The sequence below is a fragment of the Neomonachus schauinslandi genome, chromosome 4, assembly GCF_002201575.2.
Source record: "Neomonachus schauinslandi chromosome 4, ASM220157v2, whole genome shotgun sequence".
NCBI classification, from domain to species: domain Eukaryota; kingdom Metazoa; phylum Chordata; class Mammalia; order Carnivora; family Phocidae; genus Neomonachus; species Neomonachus schauinslandi.
The window spans coordinates 119,853,029-119,875,404 of record NC_058406.1 but is presented as its reverse complement, the minus strand read 5'-3'; the positions used below and the strand labels follow the sequence as shown (position 1 = coordinate 119,875,404).

At 40.9% G+C, this 22,376-nt stretch overlaps 1 protein-coding gene and 1 pseudogene across 1 annotated transcript in view; both read right to left on the bottom strand.

Annotated features, from left to right (window-relative positions):
* NKAIN3 (sodium/potassium transporting ATPase interacting 3) overlaps positions 1 to 22,376 on the bottom strand; it is a 293,698-nt gene that overhangs the window by 192,107 nt on the left and 79,215 nt on the right. The window lies entirely within an intron of this gene.
* LOC110578789 lies at positions 3,810 to 5,769 on the bottom strand (annotated as a pseudogene).

Sequence of the window (22,376 nt, the reverse complement as noted above, 5' to 3'; positions counted from 1 at the left end):
AACATGGACATTTTAAAGGTTTCTCAGTGATGCTGAAATTTGGGAGATAGGAGAGCTCAGTAATTACCTGCTAATGTTTCCTACTGCCTGAAAAATTTTAACAGGTTAATTTCTAACATGCTCCTTTATTATTCTCAACAATAAGACATTCCTCTATGGTAGAGAGATTACTTAGAGCCCTCCTACATGCTAGAGTACACTTAGAATCCTTACTGAAATGATAAAGCCTAAAAAATGGTAAAAGTTACTTTCTATTAGTAGATGTAAGTGATGGAGTTCTTAGACTCTAATCTCAGACAGACTTGGGCTTGAGTGCTGGTTCAGACAATACTAGCTGTGTGAGCTTGAACAATTTATTCCAACTCTTGTCTGTACAATAGGGTAACAATGATACCAATTTTAGAGGGCTGTGGTGGGGATTAAGTGAGATGCTACACAGAGGTACTAATGGAAATGTGCATTTCTTATATGCCCTGAAGTGTGCGAAGTGTTCAATGTGAATTGCCCCCACTCAATCCTCACATTAGCCCTTTAGAGTCAGTACTATTATTATCCTTATTTTTCGGATTGATAAACTGAGGCACAAAGAGTAGTAAATAGTAAATAGTAACATGGTAAATCTTTCATAAATATATACCTAACATGTTTATTTGCATTGATCGATATATATTGTAAGCATTGTTTAATCAAACTATTTTAATAAATGACCTATTTTTTGTATATATCATTTGATTAAAATATATGTGACTCGTAATAACGAATGCTTAATGAGCACTACATTGTACCTGATGCTTTGTTAATACTTTATGTGGCCATCTAATTTAATCCTCGCAGTCTGCCTATGTGATGTGATATTCCTCCCCATTTTGCAGGTAAAGAAACTGAGGTTTAAAAAGGTTAAGCCATATGTCTGAGGTCACAAAGCTAGAAATCGGTAGAGTCAATATTTAAACCCAGGCTGTCTGATTCCAGAGTTGGTGTGAGAATCCTGTCATGATGACATGGCCTCCAGCCTAGCTCCTCACATTTCTAGAAGTTTCATATAAAAACATGAAAGGAATGGAGTCAATGGAGAGCAGGGTCTTGAGAGTAGTACTGTGGGTACGTTAGTTTCCTATGGCTGGTATAACAAATCACCACTGATCAGGTGGCTTGAAACAATTGGAGCTTATTCTTTCACAGTTTTAGGAGCCAGACGTCTGAAATCAAGGTGTTGGCAAGTCTGCACTCGCTCCAGAGGCCTGGATCACAATCCATTCTTTGCCAATTGTGGTTTCTGGTGGCTGTTGTTGTTCCATGGCTTGTGGCTGCTTCACTACAGCCTGTAGGACCAATGTCTTCGAATTTCTTTCTGCTCTGTCTTCACATTGCCTTCTCCTCTGTGTGTGTCTAATCTCCCTCTGTCCATCTCTCTTAAAGACACGTGTGGTGGCATTTAAGGCCTGGTTAATCCAGGATAATGCTCCATCTCCAGACCCTTAACTTAATCACACTGGCAAAGACTTTTTTTTTAATTAAATAATTTATTGATTGTACTGCATTTATAAAGAAAACAGACAGTGAACCCAGTAGAAAGAATAAAAATGCATTTGGGGTTGTAACTGACAACGATAGAAATCCTTTAGTGAGATCGTGGCAATTTGACACTGTTATGATTAAGTTCAATAAAGGTACACGGGGTACTTGGAAGATCAAATTCTATAGCTGCCTCTTTCTATGGCTTCTAATTCATCTGGCTCCTTAAATGATAGGGGGAAAAGCCCTTATTTGGTGGGAAAACATTTCCAGAAAGAAGTTATAGATTCTCTTATTAAAATTTCTTCTCATATCAGTTGTTAAAATGGGGCCTTCTATTTGTGTTTTGGTTATCTCATTTTAATATCATCACCAGAATTCCTGTAGTTGTGCAATTGTTATTTTACAGTGTAGACAAGAATTCAGTTCTAGTCTGCTATTGCTTTAGATATATATATATATAGCTGAAAAGCCAAAATGGATTAGAATTGCCAAAGGATTTTCCCTGCCGTTGTTGGATACAATCTATTTCCTTTATTCTTGATAGGTGCATAGACAGCCTCACTTAAAATTCTTTCTACAGGAACATGTCTGATTTCAGGACTACCCAATCAAGGATCCAATGAATGGCTGGCCAACAGGGTTCTATGTTTATGAGTTAAATGGATTGCATAATTGCACCACTTTTTCTTTTGCTGTTGTTGGTGGAAAAATGGCAGAATTTGGACTCCAATCTCCCATATAGAGAGTCGGCTACCTGAAAGTCTTATCAGTAGCTTGGCTAGTAGAACCTCAAGTTGCACTTCCTTGGCTTTCTGTAAATCAGTCCTGGAGCCGTCTCTGCAGAATGCTGTAATCCCCAAGGCCCACTTGGTCCGTGCTGAACAAGTGGCTATGACCCCAAACCTGCCCCTCTTTTGCTTTTCAATACGACTGGAGGAATATGTAATGTCTAGGGCAAGTCTAGGAGAGGCCCATTCTAAAATAAGATTGACAAAGCCTTTTCTCATTAAAAAAAAAAAAAAGCCTCAAGTACATCTCAATTATCTCAAAATTGCAGTTAAAAATTTACATTATACAAAGAAACAGCAGCAGAGAATGGTTAATGTTAAAACAACCAAAAAAAACCCCACAAAAAACCATCCCACCCCGAAAGTGCCATCCCCCCACCCTTCCCCTTGGCTCTTTTATGCTGGGATTTCATTTAAGACATGAAGCCTCTGAGAAAATGAGAATGGCAAAGCCACAGAGGAAAACTGCTTCAAGGTTAAATTTTGGACAAGGTAAAGAAAAAGCTGTAAATAGAAGTAGGGGACTGACTGGAAAAGAACTGGGAATTCTAGGACATTTTCTTCTTAGAGGGGAAATCTCTGAAACCCAGATCTCCTTTCTGGAGTCATCCTGAATTCTGTAGTTATGGGGCAGTAAACTCAAGTGCAATGAGTAAAATGTCAGCCAGGGATTAAAACAACAAAACCCCAAACAGCCAATCAAAATAACTCTGCAGTTAGGGTGACAGAAGACATACAGGAAAGGACTGTTTTTGCAGAACATCTAGTTCTGAAGAAATCACTAGTCAATGGTTCCGTGTCTGTTTCCACCAAAAATCAGACCAAAGATTCAAGGATCTTAGAGTTATGGGAGGATGAAAGGAATTCGATAGTGCTTTGAGCAGTGATAAAATCGTATCCAAATTTGGTGTTGATACAGCTCATTTAAAAAGATAGTCACTTCAAAGTCATGGGATAAAATGTGAACATAGAGAACAACAGAAACAATCCAGGAAGATGATGCAGCCTGGATACAGCAAGTTTAATGTCTCTGCTGTACACAGAAGTAACACCCTTTCCCCTTCTCATCCTTATGCTGGCAATAGGAGATGCACTAGAAAATTTGAATCTTAGAGTCAGTGAATAAAAGGACGAGCTCATCATCTTCATAGTTCTTTTTAAAAAGGAAGCTTATAATTTAAAGGAGTTTTAATGGAAAGACAAGGGTACAGGGTGAGAGGCTGTTTCACATTTTAGCCTATTACTCTTTGGCAGAGCCCAATCAAGGCCAAATTCACCTAGGATGCCCAATGGCTGTGGGGGAATCTCCACAGGGTCAAGTAAGCAAACCCAAATGAACATGTTGGATTAAAAAAAACAAAACAAAACAAAACAAAACACAGTAACAAAAAACCTAGGAAACACTTGAAGGAAGAGCTTCACCCTGAAAAGGGAAGAGGGAAATGCTTGGCAGGGAGGGGCAAGGGTCAGCATGTGATCTCTGCTGCGGCGCTGGGCTGGGGCTCAGGAGTTGAGCCAAGGATGCCGGAGACAATCGGCAGCAGTGGCTCTCTTCTCAGGTATCAGCTCCAACATGAGCAGTAAGAAATCCGTCAAGCCAGCTGCCTCTTCCTGGGACCACTCATACTTCTCCACTAGAACACTAAAAGGCCCCAAGTTTTCGGTCTCATGATGTGTTTCAGGTCACCTTTTTTGGTGAAAAATTCCTTGGAATATTTTCCTGCCACAATGAGCTTGTGAGGCACCTTCCACAGAAGTTCTATGATCAATGCAATGTGATCTTCATCTCGAGTGTACTCTTCCCCTGAATGAGGTTCAAACTAATAGTCGCCTGTGGCCAGTTCAAAGGCCATGCATGCTGTGCTCCAAATGTCAGCAGGGGTATTTTAGCCAGATCCTATCAGAACTTCCAAGGAGCGATACTGCCTTGTTTGAATATCTTCAGTGAAATGTTTGTGCACCCAACAGGCATTTCCAAGATCAGCAATCTTCACTTGGAGCTTTTCTGCATTTTTTGGCTCAAGGGGATTAACAAGAAAATTTCCAGCAGTGGATTTTCCTTTGTTGTCCAATGGTCCATTTTGTTGTTGCTCTTGCTTATCTTCACCGGGTATCTCTGCCCGAATGCCTTCTTGAAGTTTGCTGATGTCCTGTTCACTGAATGACTGGTCTACATTTGGTGAAGCCTGGCACGTCATGGTATCTGACACCTCAGAAGTTATAGGTGTACAAGAGTCTGTTTCTTGAGATGTGCTGCTGTCTCCATTTTGGGAGCTTAGGAAACTAGGTTCCTGCTTCAAATTTTGGACATCACAGTCATTAGCATTATGTAGATCCTCTTTAAGCCTCAATGTTTCTTTATTACTGTTTTCAGTATAATTAATGATTTCAATTACTCCATTGCAATTAATTTCTGCTGCACTACCCTCTACACCATGTTCCATAAGTGTTTGATCCTGGTCAATGGTACTTGATTCTTCAAGTTTTTCTTGGGTCATTTTATTAGGTGGGTTCTCTTTCAAGGGTCTTTCAACAGGACTCTCTGATTCTTCTTGCTTGTTTGGTCTTTTTTGCCCAGGGCCTGACTCTTTCTCCATTTCCTCAATTTCCTGCATTCGTTTCTCTAGTAATTCTGCCTGGTGCTTCTGCTTCTTCTTCAATTTCTTCTTCTTCTTCTTTGACATTTTTTCAGCTAGTTTAGGCTGGGGTGCAGTATTGAGTGCAGATCCAGAAGGTGGAGGAGCTCCAGATCGCTGCCATTTTGTTGCTTCTGCAGCCAGTCTTCGGATATACTGCTCGTTCACTGACAACAAGATGTTTTCTGGTTTAATGTCAGTGTGGATGATATGGCACTTGGTGTGTAAATAATCCAGACCCTGTAACACTTGCTGGATAATTTTTTTGACACAAGACATTGGAAGCCCTTGATAATTGGACTTGATGATCCACTTGAACAGATGATGCCCCAAAACTTCAAACATCATGCAGATATGTGTTCTGTTAACTCCTGATATTTTAAAGTCATCTAGTAGTTGAATGACCATTTCTCTATTTGGATCATTAGGGTCTGAATTATGAACTGATTTCAGCAACTGGATTTCATCTAGTACTGTTTCAGTATAATGTTCAGCACTTTTAACTACTTTCATTGCCACAAGTTTCTTCCCTTGAATATCCCATGATAACCACACTGTTGAAAAGTGTCCCCAGCCCAACTTTCAGATCACATGATATCTCCTATTGAATAGATCTCCGATTTTCATAAGATGATAACCTCCTTTATAATAATCATTGGGATCTTCCTGCTCATCATCATCAGACCCCAGAATCTCCTCTTCCTTCTCTGGTAGATCACTTTCAGAGTGGGGAGCAGAGCCTCGGTGTTGAGTTTCAGATTTCTTTTGGGCTTTGTCCTTCTTGGCCTTTTCTTTTGGGCCTGGAGTGCAAGCACCTTCTGCTCCATGGTGAGACCGGTAACTGCCAGGTGCCTGCACACTCGAGTGGCCCACACTGGCAGGGACCTTACCATAAAAGATAACATTCAAAAAATTCCAGGGATTGGGGCGCCTGGGTGGCTCAGTTGGTTAAGCATCTGCCTTCGGCTCAGGTCATAATGTCAGGGTCCTGGGATCGAGCCCCACCTTGGGTTCTCTGCTCAGCGGGGAGTCTGCTTCTCCCTCTCCCTCTGTCTGCCGCTCCCCCTGCTTGTTCTCTCTCTCTCTCTCTCCGTCAAATAAATAAATAAAATCTTTAACAAAAAAATCCAGTGATTACACCTGGCATCTATGGGGCCACCCACTAATGTGGGGAATATTTACCAAATCATTTAGTCCATTGGTTGTGACACTATTATTCTATATACCAAGAGTGGGAAAAATACCCAATGTGGGCAGTCCACTAGGAGACCCTCTAACATAAAATGCAGATAAGGACTATATCTTCAGTGTAGAAACAATTCAGAAAAAGAAATCCACCACACAGAAAGAGAGGTGCATCTTGCCTGCCTCAAGCTTGGTCATCTCTGGGCACTGTAATGGGTAAGCCCTAGAGAAGTGTGAGTGATTTGTAATGGGAAGTGATTAGTATCTCTGTGGCTTCAAGACCAGCACAGCCATGGGGGCTCTAGGTTACATCACTAACCTTTCTTTTATAATTTATCCCAGGAAATGAGAACATCCAGAATCCTGGAGGAGCTGGCCTTATATAAGGTAAACTTATAAGAATCAATGGGCCTTAAAGACACAGGAGGGGAGGGGCACCTGGGTGGCTCAGTTGGTTGAGCATCTGGCTCTTGATTTCAGCTCAGGTCATGATCTCAGGGTCCTGGGATTGAGCCCCGCATCAAGCCCCGAGTCGGGCTCTGGATCTCAGCAGGTAGTCTGCTTGAGGATTCTCTCTTCCTCTTTTCCCTCTGCGCCTCCTCCCAGTCCCATGTGCTCTCTCTCTCTCTCTCTCTCTCTAAAATAAATAAATAAATCTTACAAGGGACTGTAGTGCATGTGGCAGTTCAGCCCCTAATGACTAGTGCACTCTTGTTGTCTCCCCTGGCTAGATGACTCTCAGTTCAGGCCTTTCCCAGGAATTACTTTCTCTGGAAAGAACTAGTGTAGCCCAGGGTTATGCCCCCTTTCCATATCCAGTGCTCCATGCGGGAGTACAAAGGAGAAGCCTTCTTGCCTGGATGGACTACTGGGATGGTTTATCCCAGCTTCAGAGCTCACCTTGGAATGGTGTGAGGCCTCCACCGGAAGTGTATCCCTCTCAGTGTCTCTCTGTTAATCCTGCTTCCCTCCCTTTCTTACAGGTCTCAAGAGCATATCTCAGTGGTCCTGCAGCAGGTAATGTCCATTCTGTTTTCTGCAGAATCCTACTTACTGGATATTTGAAAAATGCAAAAACAAACAAACCAACAAACCGCCAAGCAAAAATACAAAAGCTCCAGGATTTGTCCAGCTGTGCACCCTATTTAAAGGCTATTTTACTGTGAACTACCCTAAAATTGGGTTACAGATATATAAGCCATATCCAACTCAGCTGTAAAGTTAGAATATTTCTAGTTTTTAAAACATTTTGTAGGGGCACCTGGGTGGTTCCGTCATTAAGCGTCTGCCTTCAGTTCCCAGGGTCCTGGAGTCAAGCCCCGCATTGGGCTCCCTGCTTCCCCGCGGGAAGTCTGCTTCGCCCTCCCCCACTCCCCCTGCTTGTGTTCCCTCTCTTGCTGTGTCTCTCTCTGCCAAATATATAAATAAAATCTTAAAAAAAAAAAAACCTTTCGGTAATTTAACTGGATCCACAAGAGTGTGTACTGTTTTTTAAAAGATTTTATTTATTTATTTATTTATTTATTTATTTATAATTTTTATTTTATTATGTTATGTTAATCACCATACATTACATCATTAGTTTCTGATGTAGTGTTCCATGATTCACTGTTTGCGTATAACACCCAGTGCTCCATTCAATACGTGCCCTCTTTAATACCCATCACCAGGCTAACCCATCCCCCCACTCCCCTCCCCTCTAGAACTCTCAGTTTGTTTCTCAGAGTCCACAGTCTCTCATGGTTCGTCTCCCCCTCCGATTTCCCCCCCTTCATTTTTCCCTTCCTACTATCTCCTTCTTCTTCTTCTTTTTTTTAACATATAATGTACTATTTGTTTCAGAGGTACAGGTCTGTGATTCAATAGTCTTACACAAAGAGTGTGTACTTTTGTAAAGTACCTGTTTTGTTCTCATCTACCAAACATGTTCATTTGTAGATATGGCTACAAATTCCCATCCTTCTACTTACCAACTATACATCCTTGCACAAGTGACTTAGTTGCTCTGAGCTTCTGTAAAGTGGGGACCAATGTTACCTTGCTACTTCAAAAGACTGTTGTGAACCTTAAGTTATATACCCTCCCTGCACAACCCCAGCACTCTTCCTGGCATGGAAGAGGCAATTTATGAACGTAACTTCCTCTTCAGTTCCCATGAGGGTATCTGAAAACCTCTCATGCTTCTTGTCTTCTCAAGAGAATAATTGCAATAGAATAGCAGGAAATGTATACTTTGTGGATACATTATATACTTTACATAAATAAAGCTAATATATAGAGTAATAGGAAAAACAATGCCAAATGAATCCTCTCTTTCCTAATTTAAAAATGAACTCAAACTCAAAATCACAGAGTCCATATACTATTACTAGAAGGCATGGTTGGCCCACTGTGGTCTATATATGATGTCAGGGGGATCTGATGAGGCTGAGATGACATATCCCTCTGCTTCCATGGAACTCCCCACCAGGCTTTCCTTCCTTCCTCCCTTCTTGCCTTCCATCCATCCTTCCTTCCTTCCTTCCTTCTTTCCTGGCATGCCTTTGCCTGGTGGTCCTAAGGTACACCCAGCAGCTTTTGATGAGTGAGGGAGGGGACAATAGCCAATGGCCCCAGTTTACTTCCTTTCTAGCCCATGTAGGAATTTTAGAATCCCTGAACTTCAGGTCCACATAGACCTTCCACAGGTGCCTAGCACACCACTGGGGAGGGTGGTTTAGATCTGGCTGTTTTTCCAGGAAGGAAAGTCTACCCCACTCCTGATCTTTCTTATTGCCTGCATAAACTGGGCAGCCATGAATTATGGATGGATTTCTCAGGGCTTAGGCAAAAGAAAAATGCATACACTCTGAATAGAAAGGTTGTAAGAAAAACATATTAAATTTGATTTGTAATAATGAATTCAATTATTTTGTAAATAGGTATCAAGGTGATTTGGAAATATGGGTATATTGATCATGAAAAAGAGAGCCAAATTCAGTGATATTTGGCAGTGCCCAGGGCATCTGAAAATTTAATAGAATCGACACAAGAAGAAGATCTTGGCATAGATAGAAAAAGAATCACTTCTCATTTTTACAGTGCCACACAGGTTACAAAGCTTTTTTTGCATATATTAATGTTCATGATAATTGTTTAAGATAGGTAGGCTATGTATTCTTAACCTCATTGCACAGATGAACAAATTGAAACTCAGAAACATTAACGTGAAAGAAAAGATTAACTTCCTCACTCCCAGACAAAAGCTGGGCAAAGACCACACTGCTCCTTGGCACTTCCAGGAAGCTTGTATAGAACCTGTGTGTGCAAGCCTGCATGTTCTAAAGTAAGATTTGGGGAGGAGGGTACAGAGCAGAGAACTGGATGCTAGCCCTCCTTCCCCCACACCCCCATTTTTGTAATTGGCCACACTCTCATGAAAGGTACAGCAAGAACCTTTGTTCTACTCTCTGAAGTAACAATGCTAAAGGATGCTAACAATCACACTGCTTCCTCGAGCCTCACATAGTCTTTCATTGGGTTACCTTCCACAGCTGAACTCATTTCTCATTTACAGCTGCCTGCTGGGCACCTCTACCTGGATTTCTGGCTGGTGCTTAAAGATGATCATGTCCAAATGGAATTAGTTAATATGCCCATCAAAATCTACTCTTCTACATGTTAAACAAATTCATAGCAAGGCACAAGACTAATTGCAGTTAAAATAGTTAATTCTCTGCTTCTTTGTCATGTTACCTTTGTGTTTCTTTCTTTTTTAAAAATTTATTTGGGAGTGACAGAGAGCGAGCAGGTACGAGTGCGGAGGGGCAGAGGGAGAGGGAGAAAGAATCTGAAGCAGATTCCACACTGAGCGCAGAGCCCAATGTGGGGCTCGATCCCATGACCGTGAGATCATGACCTGAGCCGAAACCAAGAGTCAGACGCTGAATAGACTGAGCCACCCAGGCACCCCTACCTTTTGTGTTTCTGATGGCAGTGACACCACTCTGTTTCCCCCAACCCAAGCACAATACTAGGAGACTCTCATATAATGAATCTAAATTGAGGCAGTGCTAGGCACAAGGAGTTTCCTTAATAGAGGGAGACTGACACATGGACAAAATTAAGAACGAGGTAGATGTTGGGGCACCTGGGTGGCTCAGTCGTTGGGCGTCTGCCTTCGGCTCGGGTCGTGATCCCAGGGTCCTGAGATCGAGCCCCGCGTCGGGTTCCCTGCTCGGTGAGAAGCCTGCTTCTCCCTCTCCCACTCCCCCTGCTTGTGTTCCTGCTCTTGCTATCTCTCTCTCTCTGTCAAAGAGATAAATAAAATCTTTAAAAAAAAAAAAAAGAACAAGGTAGATGTCTATAAGAAAGGACTGAAACTATAAACAAGGTAGCCATTATGTCTGCTTCTGATGAAATAAGCAATGGCTTTCCAAAGGAGGGACCTCTCAGAGGGTTCTTGCCTCTGTGTTCACTAGGTGGGGGAGGGGATTCCAGGTGATTTCTAGGTTTTAAGCAAGTGAATGACACACTGAGATAATCTGCTCCCCTGTAGCTGTGGAGATTACTTGAGCAGGGCAAGACCCTAGGTAAACATTCTGAGATTTACTGTGGCTCTTCCAATTTTGTGGTCCCTCCTTTTTTATACTTGGCAAGTCATTAAGATTGAGCCGCTGGCTTTCTTGAACCAAATCTCCATTTATTTTCTGTTTTCATTGTGTCCTGGTTCGGCACTTGATTATTTTTTACTTGATATATTTCAGTATACTTAGCAGGTGAGTCCCTATATTTTCTCTTTACTCAAGTCGAATCTATTCTAGACACCGACATTAATCTTCTTAAACTTGTAAACTTGAACATATCGTTTCTCTCCTCAGAAACCTTCAATGGATCCCTATTGCTTACTGAATTTTGTAAACCTCTCAGTCTGACAGTGGAAATCTTCACCTCAGCTCAATGGTACTGTTTTCTATTCCTTCAATATACTCTTTCTACGTTTTTGCTTTGCTCATACTGTTTTTTTTTTTCCCCTAGTAGAAGGCATTTCCCTAATCTCTGTTTACAAAAATTTCTCTCATATATCTTCCAAGTTTGGCTCATATGATACCTCTTCTTTGAAGCCTCTCTTGATTGCCCAACTTCCTTGTTGATTTCATAGTATCCTTTCAACAAAAGTATATAACTTTCTAACATCTTCTCTGTAACTATCATCTAACATCTAACATGTTTATTAATGCTGGTGCATAATTTGCTTCATTGCAAATAAAGATGGTGTCCTGGTCATCAATATACATTACTATATCTTCTTCTTTATAGGGATTTGCCCACTTGAGGCATGGAATAAATAAAATAAATTAACAACTTATAAATAATTTATAAACAAATAATTTGCAATAAAACTTGAAATAATTAAGAATTTTCATTGTTTCTAGGTATAAGAATTTTGTTTTTTAACAGTTCTAACAATAAAGTTAAAAATGAACTGGGGAAACATAAGACTCATTTAATATTCTCCCATACTAGTTACATGTGGAAAGACCACAGATATTAGAATCAGGCAAATATGAAGTTGAATTCCACCTCATTATTTACTAGTTGTTTGACCTTGGGAACGTTGCGAGATCTCTTTGAAATTTAGTGTCTTTTTCTATAAAATTAGACTTGTGACACCTGGATCCCATGGGTATACAATGTATAAATAGTATAACATAAGGCATGTGTGATAACCAGTGCATAGTAGATACTCAAGTATTCTCTCCATCTATATCTATTAAATTAATAAATTCTATCAAAGACTAGTGAAGAGTCATTTAGTTGGTATATAGGAGCAAAAACCAGGTTTTTACTAAAAGGATATGCCTTATAGAATTAAACTTTAAAACTGATACATAATGATCCAAGATACATGAATATATTTTAAAGAAACAGAGTGGTTCCTGGATTAAAAAAAGACTTAATTAAAGATTCATGTTTATCTAAAGAAATAACGACTCATTCAGAAAAGGTATTGATAGACAATAAGCATAGAAAAAGGGAAGACCATGAGACAAACCTGGTTAGTGTCTGTCTAAGCCCTAGTACATGGTCAAGGATTTGCCTGCCCCGACTTGGTCCAGGAGATGTAGGCATCTGAACAGTAGGTGCAGACATAACTACATGCCACTAAATACCTGAATTATAAAACTAACCATGCCTCTTCTGTCTCCATCAGACATCCTTCTGATAATAATTTAGCTTTTCCTATAGCTTATTTTAGACAAGTACCTGGTCACTTTGAAAAAATGATTTTTTTCATCTTATTGGATTAGTTGGCTTTTCGAGTTTGGAATCTCATGAGTTCTTTCACTGTGGATCAATGTTTCTTAGTCCGATATCTCTAAGATACTCACAAGGTCAACATTCGAAGACATTCAAGTCCATGCCACATTGCGGAGACCACCCTATTATGAAGCACCTTTGTGTCACTTCACATCTCAGAGCCTTGGTACACAGTGATAAGTGGTGTGGATGAGCCTTGCACCACGTACCTACATGTAGTTCCTGTCCCTAATTTATAATGGCAATATAAGGGAGGATGCCTGGACACTTGTTGATTGCCTATACTATGTCTTTTTCCTCCCTTCCCCTTTACAATAGCTTATTCATGTGGTTTTGGAGAAGCTGAGCCCACCATTGCTCTGGGATGGAGCGCGTGACCCAGATAGGTCAATCAGAACATTCTATGACTCTGGCTACGGTGATTGGTTTGCAGTGGACATGTGAGCTAATCCAGTTTAGTCAGACTGAATCTCAGGTCTTCTTGGAATTGTGACACAAAGGTATGTGACCTTTTTCTCATCTAGAAGGCATGTAGGGTATGGTTGTCAGGTCAGGGACTGTGATAGCCATTCTTCTTCTATAAGGAGGGAAGCTGTCCAGAAGAAAACACCATTAGAAGGAGGGAAAAACGAAGAAAAATTGGAAGAAGCAGAGTCAGAACTCCAGCAATAATATCATAATCCCAAGAATCAAACTGTGCCTAAAGCCTGACCCATGTGTGACATCTCAGGTACATAAGCCAACGAAGTCTTTCTTCTTCTTTAGGTCAGCTGAGTTGAGTCTTATGTTTCTTGCAAAACAAAGGGCCCTGATGTAGAAAAGTACACTAGTACATCATCATAAATAATTTTTATTTTCTCAATTTTTAAAATAATAATCCTGAAAAGAATACATAAAACTCTAAAGCAAATAGCTTCCTGGGAAGCTGGGAATATTTTACAGAACAATTCATACTTTCATTCTTTCAAAATGATTCTACCACACTTAACTACCTTTCTGATTATCATGAGGAAAAGATGGTTATGGTGCTTACTTACTTGTATTCTCAAGTCAATAAAATCTGGCCACTAAATTTTCAGTTTTAAGCAGCTAAATATTAAGTTGTTGCCAACTTAAGTGAAGGATATAACAAAGTGTTCTTAGGCATGAATAGATTTTTTTAAAGTCTTTTTTGTCAAGCAGTTTCTCAAGAAGCTCAGCTCATCAAGAGATGTAGGATGTGTTCACACCTGTTCTCATCCTGGGTGACCCTTCTCCCACATAAACTGAAAAGTTTCAAGTGTATGAGAATGAGAACATTCTAAAAGAGATGAGGATGTAGAAGAAAACAGCATGAATTGATTGAAAGTCACTAGATACAGCTCCCTTTGTATCACGCCTCTCTTTCTTCACACAAATAATTGTTAATGCTCAATATTCGAGGACTGTGACAAATACATACCCCACTAGGAGTTTGTTTGTCTGCTTTTTAAAAATGCCATATTCAGAATCATGGCATCAATGTCATTAAGCTTCCTGGTTATAAGCAAGAGAAAACAATTCTATCTTCTTGAGTAGTCTTAGAAACAAGTGGAAATTAAGGAAGCTGTGGAGGGACAAAACCCAGGGAATAGGAACCACAGTTCTCCTATTTTAGCCTGTCCAGGCCTCCACCACTGGGATTAAAAAATCTGCAATCATTCCTTCTGTCAAGGTTTCACTTGTTTGTTTTAAAGTTCCAGAAGAGAATTCCTTTAGTCACATGCTTGCCCAGGAAAGAGAGGATCTGGTTTCTTTAGCTTGTCTAGTGGGTAGTGAATTGCCTTCCTAACAGGACCATATATAATGGCAGAAGGTCCATTTCCAAAAAAATCGAAGACTAAGTCGTTATCAAACAAAGCAGCACATATTTTCTTTTTTTTTTTTAATTTTTTTTTTTTAAAGATTTTATTTATTCATTCATGAAAGACAGAGAGAGAGAGGCAGAGGGAGAAGCAGGCTCCCAAGGAGCAGGAAGCCCGATGCGGGACTCGATCCCAGGACCCTGGGATCATGACCTGAGCCGAAGGCAGACGCTTAACCATCTGAGCCACCCAGGCGCCCCAAAGCAGCACATATTTTCATAACAGTATCTATAGATTCAGAAATCCTGAGGCAAATTCTTGCCTCCTCAGATATACATAGAATGCCAAAGGAGTTAACAGCCAACAGTGTCTTACTTGTAAATGTAATGCACTAATGCAATATCTAAATACTCAAGTGAGTTTCTGACAGTCCCATCCATCACAATACAACTCTCACCATGTCACCAAAGCACTGCCATTCTAATGAGCCAAAGGGAAGGAAAGGTGAATAGATCGTTAAGCCACTTATGTTGTTGGTCCATAACTTTGCAATGTATGCCTTTTGCTCTCCATTTTCTTTTGTTGTGTAGTCATGATTGTACATACTAGCATGATTATATACTATGTGCAACTTCATCTGATGAGATGCATCTCCCTAAAATGGAAGAAAAAAGGAATTTAGAAAATGCATCATTTCAGTCTTCTTGGAAGCGGATTCTGAGACAAAGTTGAGTGGAAGAGGTTTGTTAAAGGCTAATGTCTAAATATAACAGAGGGAGGCAGCAGAACTGAGCAGGGAAAGCCTTCAGACTGAAATGCAGATCTCATAAAATTTGAGCCAACTGAACAAGGGAGATCTAAAGCAAAAATTGCCCACTGGAGTTCTGCATTGGGCAGAAATGACCAAAGCTAGTATCCCAATCAATCTCAGTCATTACAAGGGGCTGCCTGGGTGAGTGAGACCTTCACTATATGAAGCAAACCTTACAGAACACTGTCAGCTTAGAGTACTCAATGCACATAAACAGCAAGTGCTTTCTTTCTTTTTTTTTTTTAAGATTTTATTTATTTATTTGAGAAAAAAAGTGAGAGAGCGCATGAGCAGGGTGGGAGGGGCAGTGGGAGAGGGAGAAGCAGACTCCCCACTGAGCAGGGAGTCCTACATGGGACTCCATCACCGGACCCTGGGATCATGACCTGAGCCGAAGGCAGATGCTTAACCGACTGAGCTACCCAGGTGTCCTACTAGCAAGTGCTTTCTTCAAGGGAATTCGGAATGGTAGGCCTTCCTACTTGTCATAGAACAGGGAATGGCTCCTCTAGAATTAGATACTGGTTTAGTCCCAGAATAAGCATCACATACTGACTTTGTCATTTTTATGACTGCTATCGAGGAGTACAACCCTAACTTTGTAGGCAGAAGAAGTGAAAATGTAAGCCATTAATTATAACAACCATTCTATTAAAGGAAAGCATTTATGATTTACTGTAAACCAATTAAAAATTACAAAAACATTGTCTTAGTTTAGGCTGCTATAATATTATAGAATATTATGGACTGGAAGCCTTAAACAACAAACATTTATTTCTCAGGATTCTAGAGGCTGGGAAATACAAGATTAAGATGGCAGGAGATCCTATGTGTGGTGAGGACACTCTCCCTGGTTTGTAGTTGGCCGTCTTCCTGTTGTATCCTCCCACAGGCAAGGGCAGAGAGGGATTATCTCTCTCCAGTCTCTTCTTATAAGGGCACTATCCTATCATGAGGGCTCCACTCATCATGACCTAATCGCATCCCAAAGGTCCCATCTCCAAATGCCATCACACTGGGGATTCAGGCTTCAACATATGAGTTGTGGGGACAACACATTCAGCCCATGGCAAAACTATTTTGAAAATCAAGAAATTACAGATAAATAGAAAAATTTAAATCTGTAAATTAACAATCTCTCCTTTCCTCACCCTTCCTTTCACTGGTCTATTTTTAAGTAAATTGCTTAAGTATATCAATAGGCAGTGTTGTCTGGTATGGACTTAGTCATTTCTGTTCCAGATGTGTTATTAAAAGTTAGTAGACTAATGTGGGGACTCTTGGATAAACATATTGTTACCTAACATACCATCTAGAAAGACACCATGCATAGCGCAATGGAAATAACACTGGGAGGAAGTGAGAAGACTTGAGCTCTGGTCTTGAATTCTCCTCTGACAGTTAATATCTAGGCTCTATGTTTCAAAAATATCATTTACTTCCTATTGATGATTTTATTGTGGCCTTTATCTTATCAGTATTATAGTAGACAACACCAAAAGCTTTCAAGAGTCTTTAGAGATATCCTTCCATTCATTCAACAAGTATTTACTGAGTGCAGAACCCAGGTGAGGCACAGTCTGAGATACAAAGCAAAGTCCATGTTTTCTTGGAGTTTGTGCTCTAGTGGGGGAGACAAACACTGAGAAAATGTAACTACAATTTGTGATAGACGTAAGTGCTGTGAAGAAAGATGAGGCATGCCAATAGAAAGAGAATGCCCGTATGATTGTGTATGTGTGTGTGTGTGAGGATGGAGGCTTAGATTGCAGTTGTCCAGGTCATCCTCTACAGAGAAGACATTGGGGCAGAAATCTAGATTACCTGTAAAGGAAAGCCAGACAGAGCAGCAAGGGTAAAACTCTAGTGCAGGAACGAGCTGAGCTTCTTGAAGGAACCCTATAAATGTATGTGTTCATGGATTGTTGTGAAAGAAGCTGGTTGCAGAAGTGAGGTGGGTAAGGAAGGGCAGATCGTGCCGGAAGTAAAGTCCAGGAAAAGAGTTTGAGGTTCATTCGAAGCCTGAAGGGGAGTCCCCGATGTTTTTAGGCAGGATGACCTGATAGGAGGTATCTTTTACGAAGATGACTCTGGCTGGTGTGGGAAAAGGACCTGCAGGGTGGCAGGAAGGGAAGCCAGAAGCCAGGCATTAATTAGCCTGGGTGAGCAATGATGGTGATTTAGACAGTAAAGGTGGTCATTGGTCTGCTTCACAATACATTTTGAAGGTAGCATTTCTGGAATGGCTGATGGATTGGATGTAGGGTGTGAGGGTAAGAGAGGGATCAAGAATGACTTCTAATCTGAGCCACTGCCTAAATAGGAGCTCAAATCTGCTATCAGGCATTTGGCAAAAATCAGGAGTGACTGCCTTCTGTGGGCTCAGCCTAATTTTTGGTTCCGTTAACATGAGCAGTGAGTGGGGATTTCAGGTCGTGGAAAAGGATATGCTGTCCTTCATTTTTCACTCATTACTTTATTCTCCACTCACTACCAACACAGGACATGACTCATATGAATTAAAAATTGTTTTTTCCCTCTCCTCTATTAATGTCTCACCACACTCACTCTTATCTCCTTTTTAATTAAAAAATTAAAATTTTTGTGTATCTTGATTGGTTCTCTTTTGGGGAGATGGAAGGGGGTGGAATTTAGACCACAACTGGGCATCTGCATCAGAGGAGGGACTTTCTAATCCTCCCTGCAACCCTGCTTAGGATAGAAATGATTGGCAGTGATGATACCCAATCAAATCCAACACCTCATCATGTGGGTTTAATGAGTAAATTCTTTCCTGCTTTTTGGTGTAATAAGAAAGCAAAAGCTGGCTCAATTTTTAGATAAGGGTTTTCTCATAGGAATTTGGCAGCATTATTATGTTCTATTTGACATAACGTAAAGACACACAGAAATAGAAGGACTTCCTTCAGAACCATAACCTAGACAGGGAGACAATCAGTTTTTTTCCTTGCCTGAAGTTTGAAGAACTTAGAAGATCTTCTTCAAGGTAAGAAACAAGTAATTATAGGTACGAAAATCAGAATGCGAAATTATTTATATGAGAAAAGAACCACAAAAATATAACTATTTAAAGCTGATAGAATTATAGATATCACATAACATACACAAATAACGTAACATTTTTAATAAATTATTGCCTGACACCACTCTGTGATAATTTTTCTACTTTTGGTTGCATATACTTTGACTGCATTAACACAAAACAAAAATTACATCATTTTTAAAGAGAGGGTAAAGATAATTCTGTTTCGCTCTGGCATGGTTGATGAAACTTTTAAAAAATTTTATAGTTGGGACACCGTAAAAATATGTTTTCTCACACAGATGTATTCACTGATTGGAGAAGTATATCCTACAAAGACAGAATTCTGGTTAATTCTATTTATTATCATTTTTATTAAAAAAAAAATCCTATGTGTTAATGATTGAAACCAGTCTGAAAGACCAGCTTCGGGCCCTGTATAGGTCAGACATGATTCTTCTCCTCTACTCATGGACATTTGGTGTCAGGCATAGACAGCTATGCATCATGGCATAGCCCTGGTCCTGCCCCTTTGTATTAGGCTTCTGGGGAAGAAGGCACAGTGGGCTGTCCATTTTCTTGGAAGCCATTCCCACACTGGGAAGGCTACACTAAGAATTATCTATGAAACTCATAAATACACTCCACTAGACCAAAACTGAATATAATCTCCACTTAATTTCTCTGTAACCAAATGACCAAAATACCCATGCCCACTCCAATGTCTGCTTCTCCCTCTGCCTCTGCTCCTCCCCTCACCCTCCTTATGCTCTCTCTCTCAAATAAATAAATAAAATCTTTAAGAAAAGAATCTCTTGAGCACATCGAAGAGGAGCAAGGGGGAAATAAAGGATCTGTTCTTACGGCATGTTTGATTTAAATGTTTTATTCCAGTGCCTCTCCAACTCACATATGCATGTGAATTCTGAGGATCTTGTTAGAATGCAGCCTTGACTGAACCGTTTTGGGTCAGTGTCTGAGATTCTGCATCTCTAGCAAGTTCCTAGGTGTTCGTAGCGCCGGTTTTAGGATCACATTTGAGTCACAAGATCTTAGCAGTAGTTTAAGTGGTCATTTCAGGTCTGCAAAATCAAAAAGGAGGCTTGGGGTTTAGAAGGAGATTTTGGGTGTCATCAGCACAAGATCACCCAAGTAATAAAGGTAGTCAGAGACAAGAAAAAAGCCTGGGACTGAACTTTTGGGCACAGTGATGTTTAGATCAGCCTTTCTCAACTGGAGTTCCTTATTTCAACCACAGAACACAGAAAATGATTTCAGTGCTGTTTTCTCCATCCCAAGGGTGGCACCTAACTAACCCATTCTAGATGTATAAGGGAGAGGTAAGGTCAGTGGATGCTGTTGGCCATCAGACATCAGGGATGTCTCTGGGCACTCTGGCTGAGAAAGGTTGAATTAAAGTAAAGGAAAAGAAGAAATGATTCATCATAGTAGACTGAGATTGGCAAGGAAGTTTGAGTAATATCAGGAGCTTAGGGCTTCATCACATTTAGTAAGAAAACTGTATGGAAAATGAGGGACAGATCCACTCTATGGAGAGCTATTAAAAGGTCAAATAAAATGAGGATAGATTATTGATTATCATTCTCTCCTCCCACAAGACAGGTTGTGTTGACTTTGGCCAGAACAGTTTCACAGAGAGGGAGATAGAAGGTTTGATTTGAGTGGGTTCAGGAGAGAACAGAATGGAAGGAACATTAAATGGTGAATACAAGCACTGTTCTTTATAGAGTGGAGAAAGGGGCAGTAGCTGGACTTCAAACCGGAAGGAGTTGGGTAGATTTTTTCGTTTTGTTTTGTTAAAAGATGGGAGCTATTATAGCCATTTTTGGTATGCAAATAAAAATGATCTAGTAGAGAGGAAAAAATGACAATTCTGAAGTGAGAAGTGGCAATCTTAGTAGTAAAAGCTTCTACTAGGATAAAGGAGATAGGATCTACCAGGAGAAGGAGGAATTGACCTTACAGAAGAGCATGGAATATGTAACAGGAGGGGAGGCAGAATGTATGGGCTCAAGTTTAGGGCCCAGATACATGAAGAGACGTAGGGAAAATATCAGCATAGGACAGATACCTTCTCCAAGACCTAAATGTTCCACTCTGCAATACTCGTTAGGGCCATGCATGAAGCTCCATACCACTACGAAGATTGTACTGTTCCAATTCATTCATTTGGCAAATACTCATGGAGGACTGACTATATGGGTGTCAAACACTGTTGTTTCCTATGGTTGCCTGGATTTTTCTGCAGAGCCTTTTTTTCCCTCTCCTCTATTAATGTCTCACCGCACTCACTCTTATCTCCTCCCATCCCATACCATCAGCTGAAGTTTACCAATGTCTCTCGTACCGGACCCCTCGTTTTCATTTCTACACTGACCTCTCTGTCTAACCCCCTCTGAATTTACTGCCTGAACTTCTGTGATAACCAGCTAATTGGTCTCTCTGCTGCTTCAAACAACTCCTTACTCTGTCTCCTAAATCACAGGCCAGACCCACCATTCCCCTCTCAGAAACTGCCATTTAAAAGAAAGCCTGAATGGAATGGGACATTTGGAACTTCCGAATCTGCCATTTTAACTTCATTCCTTCTTCCAACCATCAAATCACCTTCTGCTTGAACCACACAGGGCTACTTGTCCTTCATGCCCTTTCTCGCACCCTGTTTACATCTTTTATTCTGGTTTTTGAGTCTGAAATAGAACACTTACCTTGGCCTTCAAATTATTGCAAGGACTCATCACAAATTCTACATTCATGGCAAAGCCTTCTGAAATATTTCAAGTCACAGTGCATTGTTCTACATCTCCACGTAAGCTGGCTTGTACAGCCACTGCAGTACTTACTCAGGTCTTGTGGGAGATGCATGCTTTTTTATGTTTATTTCCCATACTCGATCAATTCCTTGCAGAGAAGGACAGTATTTACGCATCACTGAACTGTCTCCCAACCACATTCACACATCTCTCAAAATGCTATGTACATAGTAGATGTTCAAAGAATTGAGCATGAATGTATCAACCAGCTAATCTATTAAGTATTTCATAAAAAGTGAAATAAAAAAACAAACTTTGGGCCATTTGCTAGATTGTCAGTGCTACAAAGGCTGAAACTTTTATTAACTTTTTTATTTCCAGCACAAAGAACAAAACTCAACTCAATGAAAATTTGTTGTATGAATAATTCAAAAGGTTCTAAGGATCACTGTATAGCAGGCCCTTCTGATAGTTAAGGGTAAAGGATGACTCCAGGGAGAGAAGTACTAAAACAAGAATAACTTCTAAACAAGAGGGAAGAAACAATAGAACAGTGGAGTCAGTCACAGCTGGATCAGCAATGATTGGGATGTTCAAGAGAAATACGCTTTCAAAAAAAGCTGAGAAAGATGCTGTGGACATCATCCCTGGCCAGGAGGGGGTTACAGGCATGATGAGAATGTTGATAGCAAATCTGAGTTGAGATGCTTTTGTTCATTGTTTCAGACTGTCTGGAGAGACTGCCGGGCAAGGCTATGATTTGTAGTAACCACAGGAAGTAAGTGTTGTAGCTCAGTGCACCTGGGCAGGAAGGGGGCTGGGTCAGTGCTCCTCAGCCGGCCTGGGTTCTTGTGTAGAACAGAAGAGACCAGAAATTACTGTTTCCTGGGGGGTAAGGGATGGCCATGAGATCTGGGAGCCATAGAGGGATTCATTTTGGCATGGGCTAAGTGACCCTGAATCTGAGTGCTGATGGATGGGCCTCTCAGGATGCACAAATGACCTTGGCTAGAGAGGCCTGCTCAGAAACAGGGTGCTGCATTCCCCAGGAGCATGGCCTGACTGAGTGAACACAGCGGGAGATATGCCAACCAAGGCTTGAGGAAACACAGGCAGACTCTACAGTTAAGACTGGATCCACCTCGTCTCAGCAGAGATCAGCCAGAGGACAGCCAGAACCAAAGAGCCAGTGTAGGGGGACCAGCCCAAGACCTGATGTGGGGCCAGGACCCCTTTCCCCATTCCAACATCAGGAGGATAGGAAGCCGTCACTCCTGGGAAGCCAGCCACCATGTGGGGAAGGTGCAGGGGAGAGTGGGGAGGAGCAGGTCTGTTAGGAGTGAACCACATCCATGGACTGTTTATCCAACAGACCTGATCTAGACTGAAACTAACTGGGGACTGCTCATCTACACCTCCTCCACCTTCTTGGCCCAGTACCAGGAAGCAGAGGTTGGTAAGCAGGCATAGGTCAGCCAAAGAAAATAAAAAGGTGCTA